This window comes from Trachypithecus francoisi, unplaced genomic scaffold, assembly GCF_009764315.1.
Source record: "Trachypithecus francoisi isolate TF-2019V2 unplaced genomic scaffold, Tfra_2.0 Lachesis_group13, whole genome shotgun sequence".
NCBI classification, from domain to species: Eukaryota; Metazoa; Chordata; class Mammalia; order Primates; family Cercopithecidae; genus Trachypithecus; species Trachypithecus francoisi.
Genome location: NW_022681458.1, coordinates 62,140,750 through 62,168,596, shown reverse-complemented (window position 1 = coordinate 62,168,596; position 27,847 = coordinate 62,140,750). Strand labels below are relative to the sequence as shown.

The window sequence follows — 27,847 nt, the reverse complement described above, 5'->3', positions numbered from 1 at the left end:
AATTCTACCCTAGCCCCTCACTTCGGGCACATGTCTCAGTGCACCTTGTTTAAAGTTGTTGTTATTACGATTATTATTTTGTAGTAAGAACACTCCACATGAGATAGGCCCTCTGCACAAATCGTTAAGTGTATAATACTATTCTACTATACTATTCACTATACTATTCACTATACTAAACTATTCACTATACTATTGCCTATAAGTGAATGGATACATAAAATGTGATACATATATACAATGGAATACTATTTAGTGTTAAAAAAATATGGAAATTCTGAAATAGGCAACAACGTGGATGAACCTTGAGGATATTAAGCTAGGTTAAATAAGTCAGTCACCAAAAGACAAATACTGCATGATTCCACTTATGTGAGGGTTTCAAAATAATTTCATAAAGTTTTTTTTCAGAATACTCACTACATTACACAGTGAGAAATTATCATATTTACGCATTTACTTATTATTTGTTGTCTGTTCTCTCATGAAGGGATCTTGCCTCTCTTACCCACTGCTGTAAGCCCAATCCTCAGTTTAATGTATTTCATAAATACCTGTGGACTTCATAGACCCACAGTGTTAAAACACTGCCAAACCCTGCAGGTTAAACTCTGTATTGCTTCTCCTGGGATATTTGCATTTAGAGCAATAAAATAAAAATGTAAAATAAGAGAATTTGAGTCAAAATCCTCTCTCATATTTCTCGTAAAAAACTATTTCAAGATATCTGAATCAAGGTTCTTGTGTTTTCTAATGAAACAAAGGTATACTTGCAAACAATCACAGCAAACAGGACCTTCCTGTCCTTGTAACAATAAATGAATGAGGGAATCCAATTGCTGCTTCACTTGCCCCCAGCACCCCAGTCACCAGCCAGAGAAAAGCATTGAACAATCAGAGGTGGGAACCTATTCTGCCTTTCCAGTTCATTAAATCATATATCATTTTTACATGTAAGCCACCAGGCTATAAATCACACAAGACAGAATGAGAGCTAATTAAAGGGTCAGCTGAGCATATAATTTTTAATTCCTAGGCACCTAAAAACTGAGATTGACAATAAAATGTGATAAAACTCAGAATCATTTGCTAACTAATAAAGCAGGGATTTTCAAGCTGCCAACTTGCTAAGCCAAATTTCAAGCTGCTAATATTTAAAGGAAACTATACGGAATACAATATTTCTATTATAATGAACTATCAATCATTTACCCTAGCATACTTCATTAAAATGTACTTGGATTTTTTTTTTTTTATATTTTTGGTAAGGATTACAAGGTCAAAAGAAATATCGACCAATTGTGTTCTCATTTCAGATTGAAATTCACTCCTGACATAGAAAGTATTACTGTTAGTTAGTATTTATATAGCATCTCTTTTCTAAAGCACATTCAGGAAAAGCAGGTTAGTAGAAAGAAATTCACTTGTCAAAAGGAAAACTAAAATGGAATAAGACCAACATGGCCAAGGTCACTAAACAAGTCAGCAACTGTTTTGAAAGCAAAGCCTGAAGAGACAGCTGACTCACCGTGGTTTTCCCTTCTCCAAATATACTGCTTCATCTAAAAGGTATTTTGAGGGTATTCGAGTTTACGCATTTTAAATTTGCACTCCTCACAACAAAGAGCTTGCGTGGTTTTAAAAGAAAATACTCATTATCTTATTTAGACACGACAATAAATATCAAGCTTATTTTCCTTTTAAAGCTCTTTATAGTCATAAAACAAGGCTTGTAACCTAACACATAGAGAACAGCAGAGTTGGATATAAACACTAAGGTTGTTTCAAAGAAGAAAGGTAATAACGTTCTATCATCACTATAATTTAATGACCAAAAAAACAAAGGTGTATTTTCAGAGTTGTTGCATTATAATTGAAATTTTATCTTTTATTCACTTTAACACTACTTCAGAATCACAGCTAAAAGAAACTAAAATTTTAAGTGCACAATATACCTACAATTTATTTATTAATTCTTTAAAAACATAAATCTCCGATATTTCCTACTCAGGGTTCAGTGTAGAAAAAAAGTCTTTCACTCTGGAATACAGAGGTGAATAAAATAAGAATTCTTGTGTTATACAGATCCAGGTTCCAATGCTGTGCTTGTTTTTAAATCCTTTTTCTCAAATAAAATGACAAACATTTCTCTCCATGATCAAATAACTATGGGAGACTAAAAGAAACCACAGTCTGAGAACAACATATTCAAAAGATTACTTGGATCTTCCCTAATCACACGTCCCAAGCATGAACCACTGATTACAATGCTAGTACTTCAGTTTGTACAAAACAAGAAAGCCTGCACAGCAAATGCTGCTTATACAATAGATTTGTCTTGTTACCCCTCACACCACAATCTTCATGCACATGGAGTGCCTAACTTCTAATCACATGGAAAGTGTGGTTACTATCCTTTGCTCCACATCATCCCAGTATCGTTGTTACAATACATACAGCTCCTTCCCCTCTGCAGCTCCAAAGGAAATGCTTGCTATGTTGCCATTTCCAAAACAAGATTCCTCGGGAAAGGAAGGCACATGCTTCTCGGGAATGTAAAGCTATATATAGATAGATATATAAATATCTATAAGGCTAGATCTATAAGCAAAAAATAGCTAACAAGAATACTGGAAGCTTCATGATATCTCTAGTCTGTCATATTTAAGCACTATTCACTCTTCTCTGAAAAACAATCAGCAATTTGTAGTTTTCTTCATGACTAGAATCATAAAAGGTGAAATTAATTTATATAAAACTACCTTCAAAATACAAGTTTTGCTGAAAATATGAACCAATAATAATTAAACTAAGAGCTAAATGTCAGTTATTATTGCAAACCAAAAAAAAATAAAAAATAAAAATGGTGTTGTGGGGGGGGCATTTTGCTGCTCCTTGCAAAAGTGTGGTCCTTTTAGCCCTGGCACTATATATTCTGTCTTAACTCAGAAAAACAAAGAATCCTATAAACAGTCTGAAGGAGGAAAAATATCTAGAACTGGCCTTCAACCTGAATTCTTTCTGGAGAATTCTTCTCAAGAAGATTCACACCGGGATCCAGAAGAGAACTGCTTAGCTGTAGCTGTGGTCAGCTGACAGCCTCTCACCTATCCTTGAAAGCACATTTGGCATTCATTAAAAACCAGCTACAAAAGCTGTAGCCAGTGAGCCATTCGATGATACCTGGGTCTTTGTACTCCAATTAACCTCCCAACACACCTAATCTTGAGGACCTTACCAGAGAGAACTGTGAGCAGTTGGAGTCTTCCCCACCACTTACACCAACTCAGAGCTCTCTTCCATTAATTTTTATTAGTCAATGGATCACAAAAGAAATGACCTTTCTGGGCCAAAAAATACGTACTATCCTTATTCAAAGTTATTTTTAAACTTAATATTCCATGCCATAATTTTATGATATTTGAAATATGAGGTAAAACATTAAAATGGACATTTCATAATGTATCTGTTTAGTTCTTCATCATTTAAATCTTTACCATTCACAGACACTCAAAAATCTCAGTGTTTCAGATGGTCACCTATATAAGTGAGGGTCCCAATGGGAAGGAAATACAACATTCAAGTTGGGGCAGTTTGAAGAGGGTTTATTTTTAAAGAACTATTTACAAGCATATAGTCAGAGTGTAGAGGAGCCACAAGGATACTGCAGGAACCAAGGGCTAAAGAAGGAGTGTGTTACCACCACTACGCTCAAGGGGAGAAGAGAAGATGGTAGTTACTTAAATCTGGAGAAGAGAAAATATAGTGGGAGAGGCCACCTTGAGAGAAACAGAGGTCATCTCAGGACATAGCTGTGATGCGGTGCCCTTCCAGGGAGGGATCTGGTGAATAAACACCCTGATCTCAATCTCTTCCCTCCCTCCCATCCCCCACCAACATTTCTCATTAGCTAAACCCATCTTAAGACAGTGGGCAGGGGAATACAAAGAGGTCAGCTTCCCAGAGCACAGAGTAGACAAGGGTGAGGGTCGATCTAGAAGGGCAAATGGAAGACAACCGCACAGGCAGAGATGGACCACACACATCTTCATTCTATGATTAGGTCACATTACAGATATATTCATAAAGCATATGGAATCAAGGCATTCACACAGAGCAGGAACAGATGCGTGATCCCCCGGCACAGTCTGCCTTGTCCCCCAAGGTCCCTTAGAGGCACATAAGTACTGGCAGTACACAGTGAGGTCTTGCTGAGTAAGAGCCGCTCATTTCTTGCCACACTAAGTTGTATGTATCCATATTCAAGAAGTCATTGACAAGGACCTCTGAGTACTATGCAAAGGAGCTTGGATTGTCTGTGCAAAATTGAACCATCAAAGTTCTGTGATAAGAGCAACGTCATGATTATGTCTTTGTTTAGAAAGATTTTTTTGCTGACCTTGTGGAGTTGAAATTAGAAGAGGAAGTGAATGAAAGCTAGGAGACCATTTAGAAAGCCATTACCATAATCCAGGAGAGAGATAAATTCAGTACCATCATTTGGTGGTTTTCACTTTTAAAAATTCCAGGAGCCTAATACTTTGTGATATATAAGGAATGATACAAAATTTTTTCCTTCAATTTTGAAGTTTCTCTATTTATCTTTCCATTGATTTACCTTGCTTCCTTACCTCCCATAACCAACCATTCATCAAGTACTAGTGAGTTTAACTTTTAATATCTTGAGAACCTGTACTCTTCTCTATGCCAATGTGTTGATAAAGGCCACATTTATCACATAGACTAATGTTTCTCAACTATGCACAAAACGTTCTTAGGGATTCCATGAAAAAAGGAAAGTTGTCTGGTCAAACACTTTGTGAAGCCCTGGGATAAACAAATTTAAATAATTTGCTTTTCTGAGCTTTAAAGAATGCTTACATGACTCGGGAATTCCTAGAGAGAAGTTCCTTCTTTTCATAGAAAGCCTATTAACATCTCCAGCGGTCCTCAGAATATAGATTGGAAAATGCTGACATGGACAAATAAAGGTTTTTCCCTGCATTTCTGCAAAACTTCTTTCAGTCTGCTGACTTTCTGCATGTATTGCCCCCAGGAAAGGGATCACATCGCATAAGACAGAGAATAAGGTAATCAATTCTTACAGTTTGGATTTCAAAAGTTAAGGGAACAATAATTCATGGGCCATAGATTTGAAAGACTAAGACGAGTAAGAGCAAAGCTGTCTATATTCAGACTAGATAAAAGGAAGAAAGGGGGAAAATGGCTGAGATTAAGTGGAGAGTTTTGATACAAGAGATTAAGAGGGCCCAGGTCCCAACCCACTCACTAGCCCTGAACTGAGCCCTGATGGAGGAAAAGAAATCATTTTGAAACCCCAGGATGGTTTGGTGGGATCTAAGAACAAAGGGAACTTGTGCCTACCCAGCAAGATAGAGTGCTGGGAAGAAAGCAAGACTTTGCAAATAAAACTGTTGAAATGTAATTCATGTCTGTGTTAGGGATTCTCAGCCTCAGCACTACTGATATTTTGATCTGGAGAATTTTTTGCTGTGGGATCCTCATGTGGGTTGTAGGATGTTTAGCAGCATCCCTGGCCTCTGCCCTCCAAATGCTTGTAGCATACTCTCCATTCCCAGTTGTAACTATTAAAAATGTTTCTAGACGTTACCAAACATCTCCTGGGGGCAAAATCTCTATTGAGAGTCACTGGTTTAGGTTAAGTCCTAGGGAGAATTTCTTCCTATCCGAGCGCAGGGCATGAGTAGTAGAAAGAATCATTTGGGAAGATCCAGAGCAACATACATGGATGATGTCCTAGAACCAGATGAGATTAAAAGCAAAAAACTCCAATGGCGATGGATGCCAGAGAGGACTGATCACTCTCAAGAACAAAATGATACACTCCCCAGAAATACCTCCACATTGCAGCTAAATTAGTTAAGAACACAGATACCAGAGCATTCTGGAAGCCAGGCTGCCTACCTTTAAATCCCAGGAATCACTCAACTTTCTGGGCCTCAGTTTCTTCATATCTGTGAGATGGAGATAATGACAGTACATACCACATAGGGTTACAATGATAATTAAATGAGTTAAATTTTGTGAAGTACTTGCTCTTTAATTAAATTTTGAGTAAGCAGTGGTTTTTACTATGTATATAAACATCCCTGGGATTAGTTCCAAGTCAGAGAAGGAGAATGTGACCCTGAATTATTAATATAACTAAACTTCTGCCATCAAATCAAATAGGTTCACACTATTCTATGAAACTGAAACTTACAGAAAAATAAAGTTATTTTTACATAACCAGTTTGTGTTCAGAAATTTCTCCTCATTCACTGGTCTCTTTACATGCAGTCTAAAATTCCCTGTCTTTGTCCCTTAATGTATCTTCATACCACCACTGTGGTCATCTTATAAAATCTTAAATCTGATCGGATATGAGTTTTCCATTATCCACAGCTATGGTCCCACAGAGATGCCTCAAGAACTCAGGGTTGTATGGGGAGGGCATGGCATGAAACTCCGATGTGCTTCTCCATGATTAATTCTTTCATAGATTGAGTTTCCTTGTAAGATTTTATTTGGAAAATTACATATGTTCCTACGAAACGTCACTGGCCCACAGAGACCCCACCAGATGGCAGTCGAGGCCACCATGAGCAGCCCTTACCCCTCCCTCCAGCTGTTCAGCACAGCTCCTGTGATCCAGATGAAGAGTCACTGGTAGAGTCCATGTGCTGTTAGCCTCATAGTTTTGCACATGGCATTTCATCTGCTTAAAATATTCTTCTCTATTTCCTGCAAGTAAAAAGCCATCAAAGTTATCTTTTACTGGGAAACATGCTTGGATTTACATTTTTAAAAGGAAACTGATGGACTAAAGGCTCTCCAGACTTTGGCATCAAGGGAGCCTGCCTCAGGTGCTGTAGGATCCTTTGCCAAAGCTAGGGATATACAGCTTCCCTAGGTGTCACCACCCCCCACCCGAAAGTTCTGCCACAGCATCGAGGGTGCTCCAAAGATGCAGACCATTGTATCCACTAACCTTAGAAAATCAATCTCTCTCTTCCATTCTTTCATATCTCCCTGTTTACCTTCCCAAAGGTCTCTGCTGCTCCTACCTACCAGGTTAGAATCCCCTCAAGGGGCCTCTAGCACACCAAAGCCATTTCTCTTCCAGTATGGACAATTTCTCCTTCCTCTCTGCAACACAACTCTCCCCTGAAGCAAAGGGAGCACAGGGGAACTAGCTAACTATTTGGAAAGGGAAAAGAAGTGTGCATCTAAAGTAAAAATCACAACCAATCACCTTCCACCTGCATATATAGCTCAGTGAATCGAAACTTCTTTCTTCGTACCTTCTTTGAATAAGTTTAGATTCATTTTGTAAACAGAAAAATATAATATTTTTAAATCCAATCAAGACACACATCTATATCGAAGCATTACTATGCAAGGTAAATATTAACTGAGTTATGTATTATCCATATACTTGTGACATAGGTATATACCAAAAGCAGTACCTCACACAGTAGCTGCCTCTCTCTTTTCCAAACCTTCAATGCTGTTAAATCAGTGACGGAAAACGCTGCTATTTCCTCAGGAGGGTCACCATTCATTGCCTTCATTTGTGCATTGGTATATATGCCCTTTCAGTTTAATGCTACAACCCATCAGATCACCTCCTTTTCTGTCCCATTTGGCAGCTGGTCTCAGGACTGCTGCTGATTTTCCATCTGTAAAACTCAATCTACCTTCAACATAGAGGCAGGGCCTGGAGAATGGACTGAGTAAAGAACAATCAAATCAGGCTGGTTACACCCTGAATTTTATCTACTTTGAGGGGAAAAAGGAATTCTAATAACATGGAAAATTCCCCTTGCAGGAGTCTGCCTAGAACTGGGCTTCCAGCCCTGGGAGATAGCAACCCCATTCAGTGAACAGCTTTTGCAGTCTCTGCCCAGTCACAAGAATTCCTTCCCCTTAACCCCCAGAAAGAAGGGAGCAATTCATTTTGAACAACTCCGTACAATGAGTCCATACTCCTTGTTATAGCAGATTGGTCCAGAGATGATACGTGATCCAAGTTGGTCTACTAGATAGAACAGAAAATGCCAGCATAACCTCCTTGAAAATGGACATCAATTGAAACTGCCTCCCCAATTTGCTTGTTGTATGACCTTTGGGTAAAGAATTTAGCTTCTCTTGACCTATTTCTTCATCTGTAAAAAACATAGTTGGAACTAAATGGTTTTTAAATTTCCTTTCTGCTCTTGTAGTATGGTTTTCACAATAAAGGTGGGTTCTAGAGTCAGTGAGGCCTTGGTTCACAGTCATATCCTGTCAGTCACTATAGCCTTATGACTTAAAAAGATTTCTCAACTTCCTAAGCATCAGTTTCAAAATGGGGACTATGATAATGTCCACCTTGTTATTATACAATATAATACGTGTCCTGGGCTTACAACACTACCACACACAGTCAAGCACCCACTCTCTGGTTGCTATCACTGGTGTTATTTCTATTTCAGCAAGATTTAAAATTAAAGAAAGAAGCAAGGAAGAAAAGAAAAGGAAACTAAGGTGAAAACATCATAATTGTTCTGCCAAAAGAATTATCTAAATAAAAAAAATCAAACCATTTGATTCATCGATACTGCAAAAAGGTTGGGAGAGAGAGTAAATAATCAATATGACTCTCCAGGCAAGTGAAAATGTGCAGGATGTTTAATTGTGATCTTAAAAAAGATAACACTACTTATATCAAGCTCTATCACTCCCAGAACTTGAAAATCCAATAACAAAGGGTCCTCCAAATATAAAGAGCATTGGGCAAAATCATAACTCTCTCATGAGTGACAACATCTATAAACTATTAAACTTAAAGAACCATGTTCAGGACTTATTTATCCCATTGTCTTTCTTTGTAACCTTGTCTTGGTAACATGTACAGTATCCATATACCTGGGATATTCTATTTTTCCGAATGTCAGGAGCATAATGATCACTACCCAAACACCATACAAGACTGATGCTCCAATACAATTGATTATCTCAATCCAGAAATTAATAGCCCTACAGGTAGAAATGTTTTAAGATGATTAGAAGAATAAACTGATGTCCATCATAGAATATTTTCTCCATATAAATATATATTCTGACAGCAAATTATTGCCACAGGTTTACTGAAATATTCAGCCTTTTCCCAGTTCAATTCTTTTGTGAGCTGTCTTATATGAGCTGATTGGGTACAATACAATAAATTGAAGAAGGGTGAGGGATATAAGACAGGTAAGAAAAAAATTAAAGAACCAGTGATATACAATGTGACATAATATAATGCCAGTCTAAAAAGATGAAAAATTTCAACAGTAGGTGGGCTGTGGTTAGTGTAGGCAGTTCGACCCAGGGTACTCAGTCAGTACAAAAATGTCATTCTGGCCGGCGTGGTGGCTCAAGCCTGTAATCCCAGCACTTTGGGAGGCCAAGACGGGCGGATCACGAGGTCAGGTGATCACAACCATCCTGGCTAACACAGTGAAACCCCATCTCTACTAAAAAATACAAAAATCGGCCGGGCGCGGTGGCTCAAGCCTGTAATCCCAGCACTTTGGGAGGCCGAGATGGGCGGATCACGAGGTCAGGAGATCAAGACCATCCTGGCTAACACGGTGAAACCCCATCTCTACTAAAAAATACAAAAAACTAGCCGGGCAAGGTGGCGGGCGCCTGTAGTCCCAGCTACTCGGGGGGTTGAGGCAGGAGAATGGCGTAAACCGGGGAGGCGGAGCTTGCAGTGAGCTGAGATCCGGCCACTGCACTCCAGCCTGGGCGACAGAGCGAGACTCCATCTCAAAAAAAAAAAAAAAAAAAAAAAAAAAAAAGTCATTCTACTTCTAAATCTGAGAGCAAGTGCCACCAAAATTGACGGGGACAAGGATCAAGGATAAAGTCATCATCCAAAGAGTATGTCACACCTGCCTCACATGCAAAAGAAATATATGGATCGCATACATCATATTTTTCAAAACTCATTTGTAAAGATTTGCAGCCCTTGTTCCATATTCTGAGCTTGTATGTGCAAAGCAACATGTGTACCCATGACCCTTTCAGATGGTCACAATAGGAAACTGGCAAGAGTTTCACTATTTTGGAGATCCTAGAGACCTCCTAAGGAATGCAAGAACTAAATCGCCCATTATCCCATATTTACAACTTGGTATATTAGATGCCCTAGAATTCAAAGTATGTTTAAGGTGGTCCTGGAGATCTTAGAACAAAATGGGTCACTATTGTGCATCCCAGTTAATTATCTGGACACTATTAAGAGTTGTCATGTCATGTGGCTAGCAAGATTTTTTCAAAGCCAACTTGTTCTTTTGAAAGATAAAAGGGGATGTTTTAGAGATTCTCTCTTAGACTACATTCTCTTCACTGGCATACTTGCACATGGTAATGACTGAATACATACTTCTGGTTGGCTATGGAAAGTCATCCCCTTAGAGAAGCTGATGACTTTTGCTGACTGTCAAAATAGTAATTACAGCATTTTTAGGTCCCAAATTGATGCTGTTCAGTTTTTTTACGTTTACATTTCAGACCCATAGTCTTATAAAACATCTGTAATGGCTATTTTCAGAATTTGGAACCACGAACTAATAGAATGTGTTTCAACAGTCTCAGCATCTAAAGTTATTTTAGACACACAGGTACAAGACTTAATTTAAATTGTTCTAATCACTCAGATGTTTAATCAGATATGTTGCTGGCTTGTTCTGTTACATTTGCATATTTTCAAATGGAAATTTGCCGACACAAGGTGGTGATGTTAGAAAGGGGGTTGCCCAGGAGCTAACTTACAAGGCCTTTGAATGAGACAAGCATTGCATATCCTGCTTATCTATTTGTGTGGTTCTAAATAGCCCATTTACCTACGTGGAAAATAAAGACAACTCTTTTTGTTTTATTTCACATACCAAGTCCAGGAAGCTGTCCTGGGGTACCTCAGGCATGCTTCCCCTGTACAGGCTGGCCTCTCAGTGAACCCAGAGGGCCACACCTGTGCCCAAAACATGAAACAGAGAAGAATCTTTACTGGAGACAATAGTATCCACTAGATTACTGTATTTCTTAGAATTTAATGTGCAAACAAAACCCCTGAAGGTTTAAAGTAGAGATCCTGATTGTGTAGGTTTCAGGCAGGGACTAAGATTCTGCATTTCTAACATGCTTCCAAGTGATCCTGGGTGCTGCTGGTCCACGGACTCACCTAGAGCAGCTAGGAGACCATCCTCCTCAGTGAGACATGACTCCTGCTCTGCCACCACACAGCTGTGTCATTTGAGCACATTATAGCATGTGCCAGTGCTTCAGTTTCCTCCTCTATAAAAGTAGGCAAGAAATAAAGGCTCTTACCAAATTCAAGGAGTTAAAGAGAATGTGAATAAATAAATGCAGTGGAAGCATTCTTTAAAAGTTTAACAAGCTACTTGGTTAACAGTGTTTACAATCGCTGAAGAACACAAATATCCTCTTCCCCTAAAACTGACAAATTTGGTGCCACTGCTTCTCGTCTGCTACACATTCCATTCTTGGATTCTTCATCAAACTGCTGTGCTAGGTGCCTGCCCTATGACCAGGCTATAGCTGATAACTTAGAAAGTTTTTTTTATTTACACAAAGTTATTTCTGAGTGGTGCCCACACTATACCCTGCAGGGTAGCACAATTATTTTGGTAACTCCTCTTCCAAAGCCCCAGATTCTACCAGCTTATTCTCAAGACACCTAATTATTGCATTAAAAGAAAAGACGGAGGTCAATTTTCCATGTCTATATAGTTCATAATAACATTTTCTCTTAAAATGTACCTATTCCTACTTGTTTCACACATGTCAAAAGTGAGGTCCACTAAAAATCTCACCACAATAATTAAGAGTGGAAACAGGACCAGAAACTATGTATTTAATTCCCAGTTTTGTATGGCTGTCTCCACTCCACTGGGGAGAAAGCTTCCCTAAACCCTTCTCTTTTCCTAAGTTCCTTGCAGTCACTTTTGATTTTGTAGTAGCAGATAGTGGCAATGCCATTGGACCAAAGCAACGTTGAACCAGAGGAGAGGGAGAGAAGCCATGGGGGCCACAGGGCAGCATGGATGGATGCTCTGGAAGGGACTGGAGTAAAGAAACATGTGGTATTAGTAGCAGGTTACCCCTTCTCTGACCCCTCAGAAGAGACTCAGAAAATAAGTGAAATATTCATTGCACCTACCGATGTGGTCCACAGATGCTGTTATTTGTTTTAATCCACTTGAAACAGAGTATCTTTTTAAAAGTCTACTTCAACAAACAAGTCTATAACTAGAGTAACTGCTTGGACAGAGGGTCCACGGTGGCACACAGCTCTAGAAAGAAGACTGAGGGGAGTCTAGCATGCCAAGAGGCGAGGTCTGGAGCAAGGAGGAGGTGCTGCACATGAAAGGAGTCAGACTGGATGTAGACTGATTCGCTGTAAAAAAGCAGTCATGGGTACCAAGCAAAGAATGAATTACGGCGCTGTGTGGAGAGAAATGGGCTCAGGGCAAATTTATTATGCTCCATTTCCACTCTGCTAGCAGGCTGCATAGTGTCTCAGAGGTACAGGTTTACTCAGGACTGAAATTTTACATCCAGAGACACTATCTCTAATAATCTAATTTGGTGAGATGAGAAAATCATATCTTGTAAACCGATCATCCCTTTCCAAAAGCCCATATAAAAGTTTACAGGCTGTTGAGGTATCTAGCCGTAGCACAAGCTTCTATTATAGGCACTGCAGAGACAATGCACTTAAAGATGAAATTATTTTAATAAGAATGCTACTACTCGGTATGTGCAGTTTGTTCTTTACAACCTGAACTTCATAAATTTTTATAAGGTGTCTATTTATTGTCAGGCTCAGGAGGTGCTATGTCACCATTGCTCAGTCAAAGCCTTTCAAATAAAGGAATTTTGATCTGAGTGAGATACATTATGTGGTATTAAGATATATGACCCCATATCCACTTCCAGAGTCTCCTCAGGAACATTTGTGTCTTTTATGCAAATGTTAAAATAAATATAATCTCAACCACTATGAAATGGGCTGCTCCTTTGGCCATTGTACATATTGAGCAGAATGCCTCAGCAGGAAGGAACCTTGACTGTCCTCTACTAAGTCTACAACAAGAAGAAATGATGTTCAAGAGTACAACAAAACCCATGCCAAGGAAACTTCTTCAGGACTTGGGTGTTGGTATCTTTCAGGTGTTGTAGAAAAGAGGAAGAGAAAAAGAGAGGGGACTATTTCCAAATAATAGCGGCTACCATTTCTAAGGGTTTATCAGGTTTCTGGCACAGGAAAACACTTAATATACACTATCTCATTGAGTCCTTGCAGTCCTATGAGATACATAACATTGTGCCCATTTTACAGTAGAGGAATCTTCGGTTTAAATATGTTTATAATTTGCCTAAGGCCATACAGCAGGGACTCAATCTGGAGGTGTCAGATCATAAAGAATATAGTCTTATCCCAATGCCATCTCCCAAACAAGCTTCTAAGCCCAACACTGCTTCCCTTGTCAGCATCATTTTGGCTTTGTGGTTATTCGGGAGAATACCATGCAGAGGAAAAGGACAAGAGGACTTCAGAAAACCTTTGAAGGGAAATGAGATTATGAATTACAGAATTTAAGACCGAATGAGTCTTAAAATCATCATGAATGAAAAAATGAGGTGGTCACAGGACTAGTTACAGGTTACACAGCTAGTTAAAAGCAGGAGAAGGATTTCCTCCTCATCCTTCCACTAGTGATGCCAATGACAACATATCTATTTGGGGAGATGAAGGAGTTGCATAACAGCTGGTTTTCTCTTCTCTAATTTTGGAGATTTTTTGGCATAATTCTTTCCCTCCATCTCTGAAATAGAATGGGTGGGGTAAGCAATGAGGATGTGATTAGTATTGGGAAGGTAGGGTCCAGAAGAGAAAGAATATTCTGGTATTTTTCCTTTTAGTTTCAAATGTTGAGGATAAAAGTCATCATGGGTATTTCTTTTGAGGGAGTGGTGTGATGAGAGGAGCAATCAAATATTGAGTCAATAAACATTCGCATTTACTATCTGCTAGACACTTATATAGTCATTAACCTGATAAATAAGTCAAGGGGTCTGCCCTCAAGTAGCTTACAGTCCAGTGAGAAAAATCAACATAAATATATCATTACAATCGAATATTGCAAGCACCATAAGAAACACAGAAAAAGTGAAACAGAAACATGAAAAGATTATCAAGGAGTTGAGCTCAGCTGTGATGGTTAAGGAGCACAACCTGTGAGAAGTCACTGAAGATGAACACAGAACTTGACCCTTGTGTGAAGGGTAGCAAACAATTGCAGAATTCTGGCTAAGAGGGAACACACTGGGATCTGTGCCTTTTGCTGTTAAATGAGATAGTGCTTTGGCATATAGTAGGTGTTCAATAAGTGCAGTGTGCTCAAAAGTTGGAAAAATAATAAAAAGCTGGGGGGAAAGGTGAAGTAATTATTCTGTCATCTTTCAAGGAGTTCAGGAACACCTCTCTCACTTCCTTTCTTTTTACATATCCCTCTTCCCTGTAGTCACTCCTCAAATTATTTTATCAATAATGCCAAGAAGGGGACAGATTGTAGCAATGAGCTCAACTGAGCTTCCACTCAATGCAAGAATTCCTTCTGTTATGTCTAGTGGCTGATCCTCTCATCCATCACATATTTTCAGCTAGAGGGAGCATGAAACTTCAAGGCAGTCATACCATTACTGGACAGTGAATCATATGAAAATTCTTTCTTATACTGAGTTGAAATCTGCCTCCCTATGATCCCATCCAGTGAATCTGGTTGTGCCTGCTGGAACTTCAGAAAATGAATCTACTTCTTTGTCCACATGTCATCCCTTCAAGTGTTTGCAGGCAACTAGTCTGTTCAAAGCCTTCTCTTATTCAGAACCAGATGGGGAGGCACATGCTTTGTCTGTCCTCTAGCTAAAGGGGGTTAAGAAACAGCAGCCAGGGAGGTGCGGGAGACTCACACAGATTCTGTTTTGTGTCTTTCATCATGTGAGGCTGCTTAGAGTGGCTTCAACAAGTGCTGAAATCATGATCCTAGTGCACACTTTCTTGTGGTTATAATAAGGCTTGCGAGAGAAGAAAAAGTGGGCTAGACCGAGAGATCCTTAGTGTGGTATGACCTTTCCAATTACATGCAGGCCCTGCAGACTCTTAAAAATCCATCCCGTGGAGGGCTCCTCAAATTACCACCATAATTAGCTTTATGCAACAGTTCAGATGTTGCATTTTGCATTTTTTCCTTAATGTTAGAAGACAACCTTGCCATGTGACCAGTAATTTGCCTCTTAAGATGATCTGGAAAGTCTGACATCTCCTATAAGCAAAGTTCCTTCTCACATTTAATTTGGTCGGTTTTATCATTTTCTGAGTAGGTCAACCATTTTCTCAATCACCCCTTTCACCAATATCTTCAGTTACCATTGAGCCCTTCCTTACAGCTAAAGAAAGAAGTTGAGGCCAGACACAGTGGCTCATGCCTGTAATCCCAATGCTTTGGAAGGACAAGGCAGGAGGAATGCTTGAGGCCAGGAGTTCAAGGCCAGCCTGTGCAACACAGAAAGACATCACCTGGACAGTATTTTTCAAATTAGCTGGCCATAGTGGTGCGCACCTGTAGTCCTAGCTACTTTGTAGGCTGAGGTGGAAGGGTCACTTGAGTCCAGGAGTTGGAGGCCACAGTGAAATATGACTGCACCACTGCACTCCAGTCTGGGTAACAGAGCAAGACCCTGTCTCTTAAAAAATAAAAGGAAAAGAAAGTTGACATCTATGAGGGCTGAATCAGGCTGAATGTAGGGTTCAATCATAACATGACCCTACAACAAAAAAATGCTAAGCTGTCACTTTATGCCACCTTCCTCTCAATCACTCTCTGAGGTTTTATAGATAAAGCATTACTTCAGAGGACAGGACACTATTGCTGGATTTTAAAATAATCAATGATCAGAGTAAGAGCTATCCATGACAAGATGCTTCAAAATTTTTAATGTCATTTTTGTTCATTACATATAGCAACATGAAAAAATTCTATAGTTTGCAACTATAAATGGATCTACAGAAGTACACACTGAAGACTCAGAAGAATTGTTACCCATACACAGTAAACATTTTTTCTTGCTATAATTAATAATTCAGAAACGTGATTTCAAGAATCAAATTTTCCTAAAGATCAGACTACCTTTGACCCATGCCAGTTATTAGTACATTACACTGTTCATTTCCTAGTGTAATATAAAAGAAAGACAACAGATCTGAAAACCTGTGAAATTCTCGACAAATTTAAACCTTGCTTATGAAAGCTATGCGCAGTGAGGCAAGAAAGACTTCAAGGATTTGCAAGGGCTGAAAGAGGAGGTCTCTGCCAGGGCAACAGCAGTGTGAATGTGCACCATCACATCTGTACGTTTGGCACAGTCATCTCAATCTCCACTTGGCAGCTATGGAGAAGGGAAGGCAGGGAGGGGCCATAGAGAAAGGAGCCTATTTCTCACCATAAAACCACAAGGACAGAATAAATGGCTTTTCCTAGGATGCAGAGAAGGAAAAAGCAGCCTGCAGACTTGCAAGGGGAGAGATACTGCTCACATTCAATAGCCATAGTGGTCTCAATACTATCCATCTGGTCACTGCCATCAATGTGATTACAAAAAGACTTGTGAGTCATGGAGGCAAAGGTGAATCTCCATGTAGTCAAAATTATCATCTTGGTAGCCAAAAATTGCTGGCTCCAGCACCTCACCCCCTACCACCTCTTTGAGATTTTGTAGGGTTACGTTTGGGCCCTGGAATCCATATACCATGAGTGAGCTCACATAGATACTGCAGCAGGCGTCCAGTGGTTCATGCTGGCATGGAAGCCCATCATGGACTAAAACCTGTAGGTAAAGGCCAGTGAATACCCAATGAGAGAGCACAGACTGGTTCTCCAGAATTCACACATGACGGGCTCCACGTGGGTGATTTCTCAGAGCAACTTAAGGTGGGAGTGTTCTCCAAGTGTGGTCTGTCAATCACCTGGGATACTTAGATTACTGGGTCCTACCTCAGACCTAGTGAGTCAGAGCTTTCAAGGGTTAATTCCATGAATCTGTATCTTTAGCCAGTTCCCAGGTCTTCTTTCACATGCTAAAGTCCAATAATGACTACACTAGAGATGGTTTTAGAACCAGCTTGATGACGACAAGCATGGGAGAAAAGATGACTATGCAAAAGAGGAACGAGACTAAATCTTGCCTTCTTCATTCTGAGTCGTTAAGATTTTATTCCTGTGAAAGTTAGATTGACCCTTAAGAACCACACATGCAGTAATGAGGTATATATGGACTTAAGCTCTTTGGTAATCCTCCCCACAGTTTGCCAATGATATCTTTCTCTTACAAATTCTTTTTCTTTATATATTCCAATTTACAAAATCAAATTTGAATGTGAAAACAAATGCCTATGAACCCAGGAGAGGTGACTATCCAACTATTAATACAATTCTAGTGCCTGAAAAAAAGACTGTCCTTAAGTGAGTCTGCCCTAGTTATACAGACTCTGTTTACATAAGCTGGCTTCTCTACCTGGATCACTCCCTCACTTGGGTCATTTCCAAACATTCCAGGTTTACACATGTGTACTAAGTTCAGAAAGCATATTCACAAGAAGCTATGTGTTAAGTTACTTGGTCTTCCAAAAGTCCAAGAACCCATAAATTTTCAGAAGTCCTCGTAGTGCTTAGAATTCCACATTTTTATGCTCTTTCATTTCATTGTTCTTTTAAAGTAGACAAGGAAAGGCAGATGAGAAAACAGAAAATACACAATTGAAAACTACCTAGTAAGTTTCAAACTGAAGGTTTAAAAGTCAGAGTTGCAGAAGTTATCTTGGCAAAGAAATCAGTGTACCTATGGGTGTTTAATATTAATAATTAAACTGTATAATGTACAATTATGGCTCCCTATATGAGTATGGTAGGTGCCAAGAACTTTGTGAAGTATGTTATGTGCATTATCTAATTTTATCTGATGACAATCCCATGGAAGATTCTTTCATTATCTCTCAGACTTGGTAAACTAAAGCACAGAGAGGTTAAGTAACGTAGTCAAAGTCTCACACAACTAATAAATAGAACGGAAATTTGCATCCACAAAGTATGACTCCAGAAACAAACTCAACATTTAAGCTCTGCTACTTCCCATCTTCAATAGTGCATCACATGCAGAGACTAAGATGTGTTTAATCATCAGCATTTCCAGATGTCTAAGAACATGCGCAATGGCTAATTTATTTAAAGAAAATTTCATATATATAAAATTGAAATGGCTGTGTTTATATACCAGTATGTGTATTTGTATACAAACAATGGCATTTTTGTGCTCTTATTCTAAGCATTAGATTTTTCATACCGTGTAAGTTTTACCTTCTACCTCAGTCTGTGAGAAAAAGTTTTTTCACACCCAAAGTATCAAATCTAAGGAAATCACAGGGTCCACACAATTTCTCTGTGAAGCTTAAGTGCTAGTGTCAATGCCGGAAGTTTTCTATTCTTACTAGTAATGTTTAATTTCCCTAGACTCAAATTTTAAATATTCTAAATTCTCTGGGTCTCATTTTTCTAATTTATCAGTGAGGATTTTGTATAAAGATCTCTTTTAACTCTAAACATACAATGACACTGATCTAATGATGGTCTTTGAATGAATGGTAGTCATTACCATATCCTTACCTATTATTAGGTTGCCATAAAAAAAAAGGCAAAAACTGTAACTACTTTTGCACCAACCTATTTCACAGGAATAGGAATCCGTTAAGCCTAAGAGGAATTTGAAGCTGAGCCCTGGCTCGAAATCAGTGTAAGCCAACCAAGAGTCCAGGCCTCCAGGTGATGAAAACTTTATTTACTACACTATTAGTCAGATGGACCTCTTTAACTAATACACATCAAAAATCACAGCTCTCTGTAGAATTTTACACAATTTTAACACTGGTACTCATTATCTCTTACAATGGGCCTTTTCTTAGTGTAGCTCAAAGTACTTTTTAAAATTTCATCATGTCTTCTTAATTGTGTTATAAAAAAGTACACATCACATCACAGTATGGAAAATAAACATTAGGCTGTTGGTGAAGATTTAACTGCAAATATTCTCCTTGATCCTAAAGTAAATAATACAGAAAAGAAACTTTTTATTCCAAGAGAAAACAATGAAAAACCGTACTCATCTACAGTTCTTTCACATGCAAAGGATATAAGCATAACAATCTCTGATAATCATGATTGAGTAACTCTGCCAGGCCCACTGGAATCACAGAGCACCTCTTTTATTTATTTTCAGATGTGTACAGAAAAAAAAGTGGAATATGGGCCCCAGTTAATATTGTTTATGTCCATTTATCTAATCTTCATTTTGCTGATATAATGATAACATAATAACATAATAGCTATTTCAGAATCTCAGCCAAAAAGAAAAGAAAAAGTTGATTAGCTTTAGCCTGCATAGCACAGGATATCGCGCTCTCTCTGTGCTTTTCTTATTTTTAAATTCCATTTCCCATTATAAACTCAGAAATGTAAATGCTTTGTACATTCATATTTATTTCCAAAATAAAATGCTCTCTTAGGTCCATGAATTTCAATCTTTTTTTATTTGTTGATGATAGAACTGTCTTTATTAAAAGACTAAGTCATTTTTCATAAAGTAGGTATGAAAGCCTGGTCATCTTTTGTACCAGTTTATATGTATTTTAATCCATCTCTGCTATTTATGAGATCATAGAGTTGATGTGGCACCAAATAGATCAAAAGCAAAAGGGTGATTGTTTTGTATTAGTATATATGCTTTCTTCTGTATTTTTTCACTGACTTCTAAAAAATATGCTTATACATTTCTTTTCAGACTGATTACCTGGTACTGAATATCTTGAAACTGACCAGGAGGGCAAGAAAAGTGTTAACTTGGCTAAGACAAGATGACCCGTAACCAATGCAGTAAGTTTGAATAGCATGATTATGGTGATAAACAGCTACTACCATTTCTTGAACAACCACAGTGTGCACAGTACTCTACTGATGGCTCGAGAGACATTATCCTATAACCAAGTCAGCCCATTTCACAGATGAAGAAATTGAGGGCCACAGAAGTTAAGTAACCCCTGCCCCTAAGCTCTCAAATCTGGTGGTGAGTGGCTAAGCCATGGTTTGATCTAGAAAAATGCTGTGTTCCTAAATACCACACTACACTGCCTTTACAGACCAGGTAGCTCTCCATCCAGACTGGAAAGGGGGAGATTTTTAAAATACTGACAGATTAAACAATCCCCTAGAGATGGCTAAGAGCATCACTGTTTTTCTAAAGCTCCTGAAGTGATTACAGTGTGAATCCAGGAGAGAGAACAACTGGATTAGAGGATACCAAAGAATATTCCTTTTCTTAAGAAATAGGAATATTTCTTCAATTAGTGCTAGAATAACAACTAAAGTTCAAGTTGTTTATCTAGAACAGGAACCTGAACCAGGAACACCAGACGGGGGCATACATCAGCACTGGCATCATCAGATGATTTTTGTTTCCTCCCCTCAACCTGCTCCTCCTTCTGCCCCACGTGCAGATCCCACATGGCATTTTAGTGCTTAAGTAGACCCAGGAGGTAACCCACGCCCTTCATCTATAAGTGATACAGGAGCCCAGAAAAGAAACAGCCGTGGCCAACATCTTACCCTAGCAATAAGGAGAGCTTGAGTCTCCTGCGCCCTATTTCAGCACTCCTTTTGCTGAAAAATTTTGGAAGCAGTAGGAAAACAGGTGGGGCATAGAGTCAGCCAAGGCACCTGAAGAGAATTTTAAGAAATAGAGAGAGCAGAGACAAAAAAGAGAGAGAAAAAAAAGTCAAAGCAGAATGGGAAAGGCAAACAGCCACAATCTGCAATCTGCAAATAATAGGGAAACGAGAAGGAATATTTAACAAAGCAACGCAACTGGCCAGAGAAAAATGTAGTAAGGAGAACTAGCAACTGCAATCATGTATCAGTAAAACGAGGTACAAATACAAGGGAATAAACAAAACTTCCATTCAGCTTCGGAAAGCATATCCAAGCCCACAGTACTTTCAAAATAGAAAATAATATTGAAGCAAAAACAAACTGTAGAAAATCTCCAGGCAGAGAGGCAGGGGCTGCTAGAAAACCCCAAATCTGTTAAGCATCATCTACTGCCTTGCTTTTGAAAGCGTAGTTCAAGGATCACCTATTTCAAAATTACCTGGGAGCGTGTGAGAAAGGCATAATCCTGGGCTTCATCCTAGACTTGTTCAACCACAATCTGCATTTTAATAGGATTTTCTTAATGATTTATACGCACATTAAAGTTTAAGAAGCACTGGTTCTACTATAAAAACCATGTCGAGGTGTTAATAAAAAACAGTTATTACACAAATTGGGACTACAGAACTGGGTAAAATTCAATCCAACTAGTTAAATTATTTGTTGATGTCCTATGATACGACAGGCTCTGAGCTGTGTATTTCAGGAAATGAAGGTCCCATGTTAGGCAACGTTGGTGCAGTGCTCTTAGGTGAGAATGCAGAAAGCACACATATATCAGGAAGACTCTGACTCATAGTCCACAGGGAAGAGGTCAAGCAAAATATAACCGAGTTTGCTGGAGCAAAAGCTGGAGTGCAGAGGGAGATCAGGAGGCATGTAGCAATTGCACTGACTCTCTGACAAGTGGAAATGATTGTAGGGAAGTGAGAGGGCCCTTCCTAGCAGAAGGAACAACATAAGCAACGACACAGAGCTCAGAGACCTGCTGTGTTAAGGAAACACTGCCTTCAGCCTAGAGAAGTCTCAAATTGTATCAAGGAGACTTGGGACTCTCTGATGACGCCTCAAGACCATCAAGGGTAGGGAGGGGGAGCTAGTGGGATTGTTAGAACCCCATTCCAACCATTTAAGATTATATTTTAATAGTAGATTCCAACATTGAAAAATAATATTTGAAATGCATCATGGAGCCAATACATACGGTGCTTTTAAAATTATCACCTAGCGCTGTGCTGGTCATGTAGTAGGCACTCAAATATTCACTGAATTAATAAATTAATGACTGGATCAACCAACCAATGAGATCAAAGTAAAAAAATGCAGTGCTACTTTGAGGCTGGACTGCAGAGGGTCTTCACTGTTTGAGGAGGGGTTTATATGTCACTTGGTAGGACACTAAGGAAAAGTTTACTAGCCAGTGATTAAGCTCGGTTCTCTTCTGGGAAGCTTATTCTGCAAAACCGAGTGAAATGAATTGGGAGAGAATGGAGAGGGGAAATGAGTCAGGAAGCCACTGTAATAGGCTTTAGAAAGAGATAAGAAGACAAAAAAATAGCCACCGTGGGAATAGAAAGATGAAGAAGCAGGCATCATAAAGCATCGTGGAGATGAAGTCTGTGGGACTTGGTGAATTTTATGTGGAAAGCAAAGATATTGGGAGGGTCATCAATGACTAGGAGAAATATTAAAATTGACACAAAGTCACCCTTGTTCACTTAGGAGAAAGATGTTAATTAGAACTTAGACCTGGTAGAATTGAGGCACCTGAGAGCAATATAAAGCTATCTCTCAGGTGGTTCAAAATGTAAATATAAAATTTTGGAGGGAGAGTAGAGCTAGGATGTCACTTCAGGAAGAAATAATCTAGCACTAATAAAAAGAAACAACTGAATAAAAAGTAACATACAAAACAGCAAAAAGGAGATAACCTATAACCTATGCCATAGAGATCAAGAGAAATCCCCCAAGTTTTTTTTAAAAACAGAAAGAAAGAAAAAGAAAAGGTAAAAAGACCATACTGAGACACAGTGGGGACAGACAGGAATTGGGTGGGGGGGGGGGGGGGAAAAACAGAGATAATGAAATGGCATGGAGGGGTTATAATAAAAACCAGAGGCACATAAAGAGCGGTGGGAAACTAGGACAGACACACACTCCCTGTTCTTTAGATCTTTGAAGACATATAGGATATTATGGGAACAGCAGAGCAAATTTTGCTCTTTATTTATGTGAACAAAGACTCACTCCTGTAAGAAGTTAGTTAATTGCTCAATTTTTTAAATATAAATTGTTGCTGTTAAAAATCAAGCAATGATATCTTCAAATTCAGGTGGGAAAAAAAAAAAGTCTAAGGGCAGCGGAGGCGGGGTGGCCAGTTCAAGGACTTAAGATTCTTGTCTTTTTCATGCTGCCCAACTCCACATAGCATCAGTCTATATAGGCATTTCACCTTTCAGAATTGTTTTGATTTTTTTTTTTTTTCTCTGAATTAGGTCACTTGCCTGAGAAAAAGAATGCTGAGGGCACCTGATGTGCTTTGATCGAGCCTCATTGAATAGTTACACTTTTTAGAGTTTTCCTCCAGCTGCTAACAGGTCTCACTAATTGGCCATATTTGGGTGACAAGTACTAATGACAGTTTCCTCTCTGATTTGACTGTAGAGGAGACACCTCCATTTGGTTTTCTTTGTACCTCAGTTGAAGAAAAATACATTAAATTCATTGTTTTTTCTTTTTGTTCTGTGAATCTGTATATTGTTAAAATGCTGTAAAATATCAACTTTTTTTCAATATAGATAATACTTAGTGGTTATTAAACTTCTATAAAGAGATCATTACTTATGTAATGTAAAATAATATACTGCAAACAAAGCACATAATGATGCTGCAAAACATTAATATCACCAGGATGATTCCAACATGGACAGTAATTTTTCCTTTGTTAGGAGAATTCAACTTCCCCAAAGCATTTTGCTACTAATGCATCCAAGAGAGGTCAAGGAGATCTACAAGAACAGCTATTTGATTTGTGGTTTTTATCCCAAGCTTCCTCAAATCACTTTTGGAAATAGGTAAGAGTGTAAATTATAAATCCACAAATATTTAATTTATGGGAATATAGAATCTGAAAAACAACTAACACTTTGATCAAGTAAGCATTTTTTTCCATCTTAAAAACCTCAAGCAACAGAACTTGCAATGCTGTATTTTGCATTCTAAAGGCATTTATCTGTTACAGGGAAGGGGCATCACATACTCAATGCACATATGGCATCAAAATAAGATTAAAGGACTCTGAAAACCGGTGAAATTTGGCCCTGGAACATTTAAGCGAGTTCTTTCAAGCCAAAGCCTTTAACTTATCTAAGATGTAGCTTATTGACTTTATGAAAAGCCTTCTTTTTAATTAGATAAATGCATTTCCTACCATTTCATGAATTGTGTGGAAGCTGCCAGTTTCCACGCTTTATGCTGGGCCCTGTAACACAAATGTTTTGTTCCTTCTATAGGCACATCTTTTGCTACTACATCTTGACAAAGTTTGCATTCCCCTTGGTGTGATATTCCTCAGCAAAGCAAAACCAAAAGGAAATGCAAACCTCATCTCTGTATGAAAATGAAAGAAGACGTTTCCCGACCCAAGAACTTCTGAGAGCATTCCAAAACTGCGTTTATTTTGTATTCATGGGTGTAGGGAGAGGGGGGATACTTCTTGGCAATTTATTTCCCCTGAAGAACAGCACTCCCTATCCAGGTTCACCATAAAAACTGTTTGTCCTCCAGAGTCTAGGGAAGCATCGTCCTGCCAGCTCTCCCTTCTCCCCACGGGCCCCCGCACATAACAGTGGCGAAACAGATGGTCCTCCCCCTCCCCTTCTCCTCGTCCCTTCCGCAATCCCACAGTGTCCTCCCACCCTTCCCTGACACCTTCACCAGTGCTTAGTGTCCGAGGCCGCCCCTCAGGGCTTCCAACAAGTGCAAACTTTGGGGACCTTCTGAACTCTCCCACGACCCCAAGCTTCGACCACTACCCTCCTCCCACACCTCGGTCCCCTAACTACCCATTTGCCGGTCACTGAGAGAACGACAAACCCCAAACTTCCAGCCCAGGTGACGAGGCGCTGCGGCTAACCACAGCGGGGCACTCTCCTCGTCCTCTCTCCTCTCCATCCGTCCTTGGAAATTGGAGCCTACCCTGGGGAACTGAGGAGTCTGCTCCTGTGGCTTCCACGACCTAATCCTAACTCCAGGGACTCGCAGGAGTTAGGATTAGGTCGCGGAAGCCAGAGGCGCCTGGGCGCCCTCCTCTACAAGTGGGACCACAAGTGCAAACTCTACCGGGAGGGGGGCTCCCGGCCATTCCCTCGGGCGGCGCGTCCAGGTGCAGGCTAGCTAAGCGTAGGCGGGCGGGGGCCAGGCAAGCAGAGGGCGCCCATTCCGGGAGCGCCGGGCGGGGCTGGGCGCCCGCAGCTTACCTCGGCGCGCGGGGAGCGGGCGCGTGGGGCAGGGGCTCCTCCAGCCGGGAAGCTGTTGCTCACGCTCCGGTGGTTGCTGCGGTCCCGCCAGGGCTGCACCGGGGCTTCGCGCAGACGTTCTCTCGCGATCTGCTGCAGCCCAGGCGGTGGCGGTGACGGCCGTGGAGGTGGCGCCGGCGACAGCTCGGCCCGGCACGGCCCCTGAACTGTCCAACTCTTGCCCGCGCGGGGCTTAAGCGCCCGGCCGCGGCCCACGCGCTGAGCGCCTGCGCGCCGGACCTCGCCCAGGTGAGGGGCGTGTGCCCGGAGCCCGCTGGGCGCGCCCGGCCCGGCCCCGCCGCGCGCCCGCCCCCCGGCCTGGCCGAGGACCCCGGGGTTTGGACGTGCCAACGCCACTCTCGCGCGCCGAAGCTGTGACGGTTTACCAAGCAGAGACTTGCGAGGCACACACAAGAGAGTGAATGAGGCGGGACCGTTCGGGGGCTCGTTGACACTGCAGAGCCTCCCGCAGCATCGCTGCCTTAAATCCCGCCTTTCCAGGCGTGCACGTACAGCGAACCAGAGGAGGCTCGGTCCCAACCAGGGGTCCCCCGCGGTCCTCAGCCCCGGGGCTCGCGTCCCCGAAGAGATCCCTTGGCAATGGCCGAGGTCCCAAAGCCGAGATGCCAAGCCCCGCGATGGGGCGGATGCGTCCAAAATTAGTCAACCCAGAGTGAAACTCTCTTCTTGGAGATCGTCAGAGCAACTATTTGTTTTTTTCTCTTTGACCACCCCTGGGCTCGCAGAACACAGCTAGCAGCCTCGGCATATTTGGCGGAGCCGGGAAGGCCCGGAGCGCAGAAGGCATCGCAGCCTCCCCGCGGATCTGAAAGTGTTGTGGGCGGGGGGCTCATTTTCCTCTGGATTTCTTTTCCGTGTTTAAGTTTTCAAAACTAAAACCTGTCATCGGTTACCCTGATGTAGAGGGCATCTTCTGAAAATTAGTGCAAACATGGCCAAAGTGCTTGGTTCTGAAAGGGAAAGCACTTAGAACACTTAAGAAAGGGAAAATAATTTTAAATCTGAGATTACTTCTTTGGGGAGAAGTTCAAGAGTCATAAATGACAAGAGAGCTGTGTTATATAGCAGAGTTTTTTTTTTTTTTTAACCAGATGATCTTAAAATATTTTTCTTTGGTTCTTGTCTCAGATGATTGACACTCACTACGTAAATAATTAATCCTGCAGCTGTTAATGTATTGGCATAATCGTCTAGAATAAATATCTTAACGTCCAGCCAAAGCCAGTGTTGTTCTCCCAGGGTGGGCTTGAGACGTAACAAACAATCACACCATCCTAGAGCTTTCTAAATGAGCAGGCTGTGTTTATAACCCACCTTGAAATGTAGGGTTATTGCAAGCACCAGCACATCTGAGGCACCAGCGTGAGAAAGGGCATAAATCTGACTTACAGTTTTTCTATTTTTAGAATCCAAATATGTTCACATCCAGGTCAGCAGTCTCAATACTAAGGACAGACGCTTATTGGTGTGTTTATTCTTAAAACTGTAACTTATTTGAAGTTGCTATAGAAGGACAGCACCACAATTCAATCATTTTAACCCAAAAGAACATGAGCTATGATAATTGCTTAAATTATCTTTCCCAAAATTATGATCTTAAGGTCTCGTCTCATCAATAAAGGTTATGTTGAAAACAAGTCTTTCACGAGTCCCTGAAGGTCAGTAAGATGGAGCTCTGGCAGACTGGGACAAGCAGGAAATTCCAGAGGCAAAAATCTTCCATGAGAAAAACACCCAGCTGCCAGTGCCATGCACTTCAGAGTTGGGACAGCGTGGTTGTCGAGGTTGCCTCTGAGCTCAGGTAAGTATTGGTATCTCCAGGAATCTAAGATGCAGAGAATGGGGTGAGGGCCCCTTAAAGTCTCCAGTCAACACCTTGGATTGCACTTGGAGGCAAATGAGTAACCTCTGCAGAGTGGAACACCTGTGAGAAGTGTTCTCCGTGGCTTGCACAATTTAGCAGCATGTGCAATTTTTATGTCCTGCAAACTGCAACTATATCCTTTCCTCCTCCCTGTCTATTTTTAATCACCTATAGCTACGACTTACGGCAGAGAATAATTTGAGGGTTGCATTTCCGAACAGCTGAAAGAAGCATAAAATCCATGCAGACAACTCCCAATTTTTCACCTGTGACATAACTGACTAAGAATCCTGCCCTTTGTGTCCTTAGCCAAGGCAAGATTAAGGCCTCTGGAGCCCCAAGCACAAAACAATTGCAGTGCCTCCTTTGTAAATGCACTTCAATATGGAAACAACATTAAATTTAAAAACACAATATTTAAATACATAGAGAAAAAACAGCTTCTGTCTAGATTTTCTGATTGCAAATGTGTTTCTATTGTATAATTTGGCATTGAACATGCCTTTACAGTGTTATCTGACATAGGGGAATCTCTGGTCCTCAAAGCCTCCAAG

The 27,847-nt window shown here is 40.4% G+C and overlaps 1 protein-coding gene across 5 annotated transcripts in view; it reads right to left on the bottom strand.

Annotated features, from left to right (window-relative positions):
• The window catches only part of ZNF385B (zinc finger protein 385B), a 435,288-nt gene extending 408,722 nt beyond the window's left edge, over window positions 1-26,566 (bottom strand). For 2 of the 5 annotated variants that reach the window (XM_033230987.1, XM_033230988.1), the window contains exon 1: window positions 25,370-26,353. The gene's annotated coding sequence lies outside the window, so the exon portion shown is untranslated. Of the gene's footprint in view, window positions 1-25,369 lie in introns of all 5 variants that reach the window. The other 3 variants (XR_004441677.1, XM_033230981.1, XM_033230982.1) reach the window with 3 other exon arrangements.
• Window positions 26,567-27,847: the final 1,281 nt, after the last annotated feature.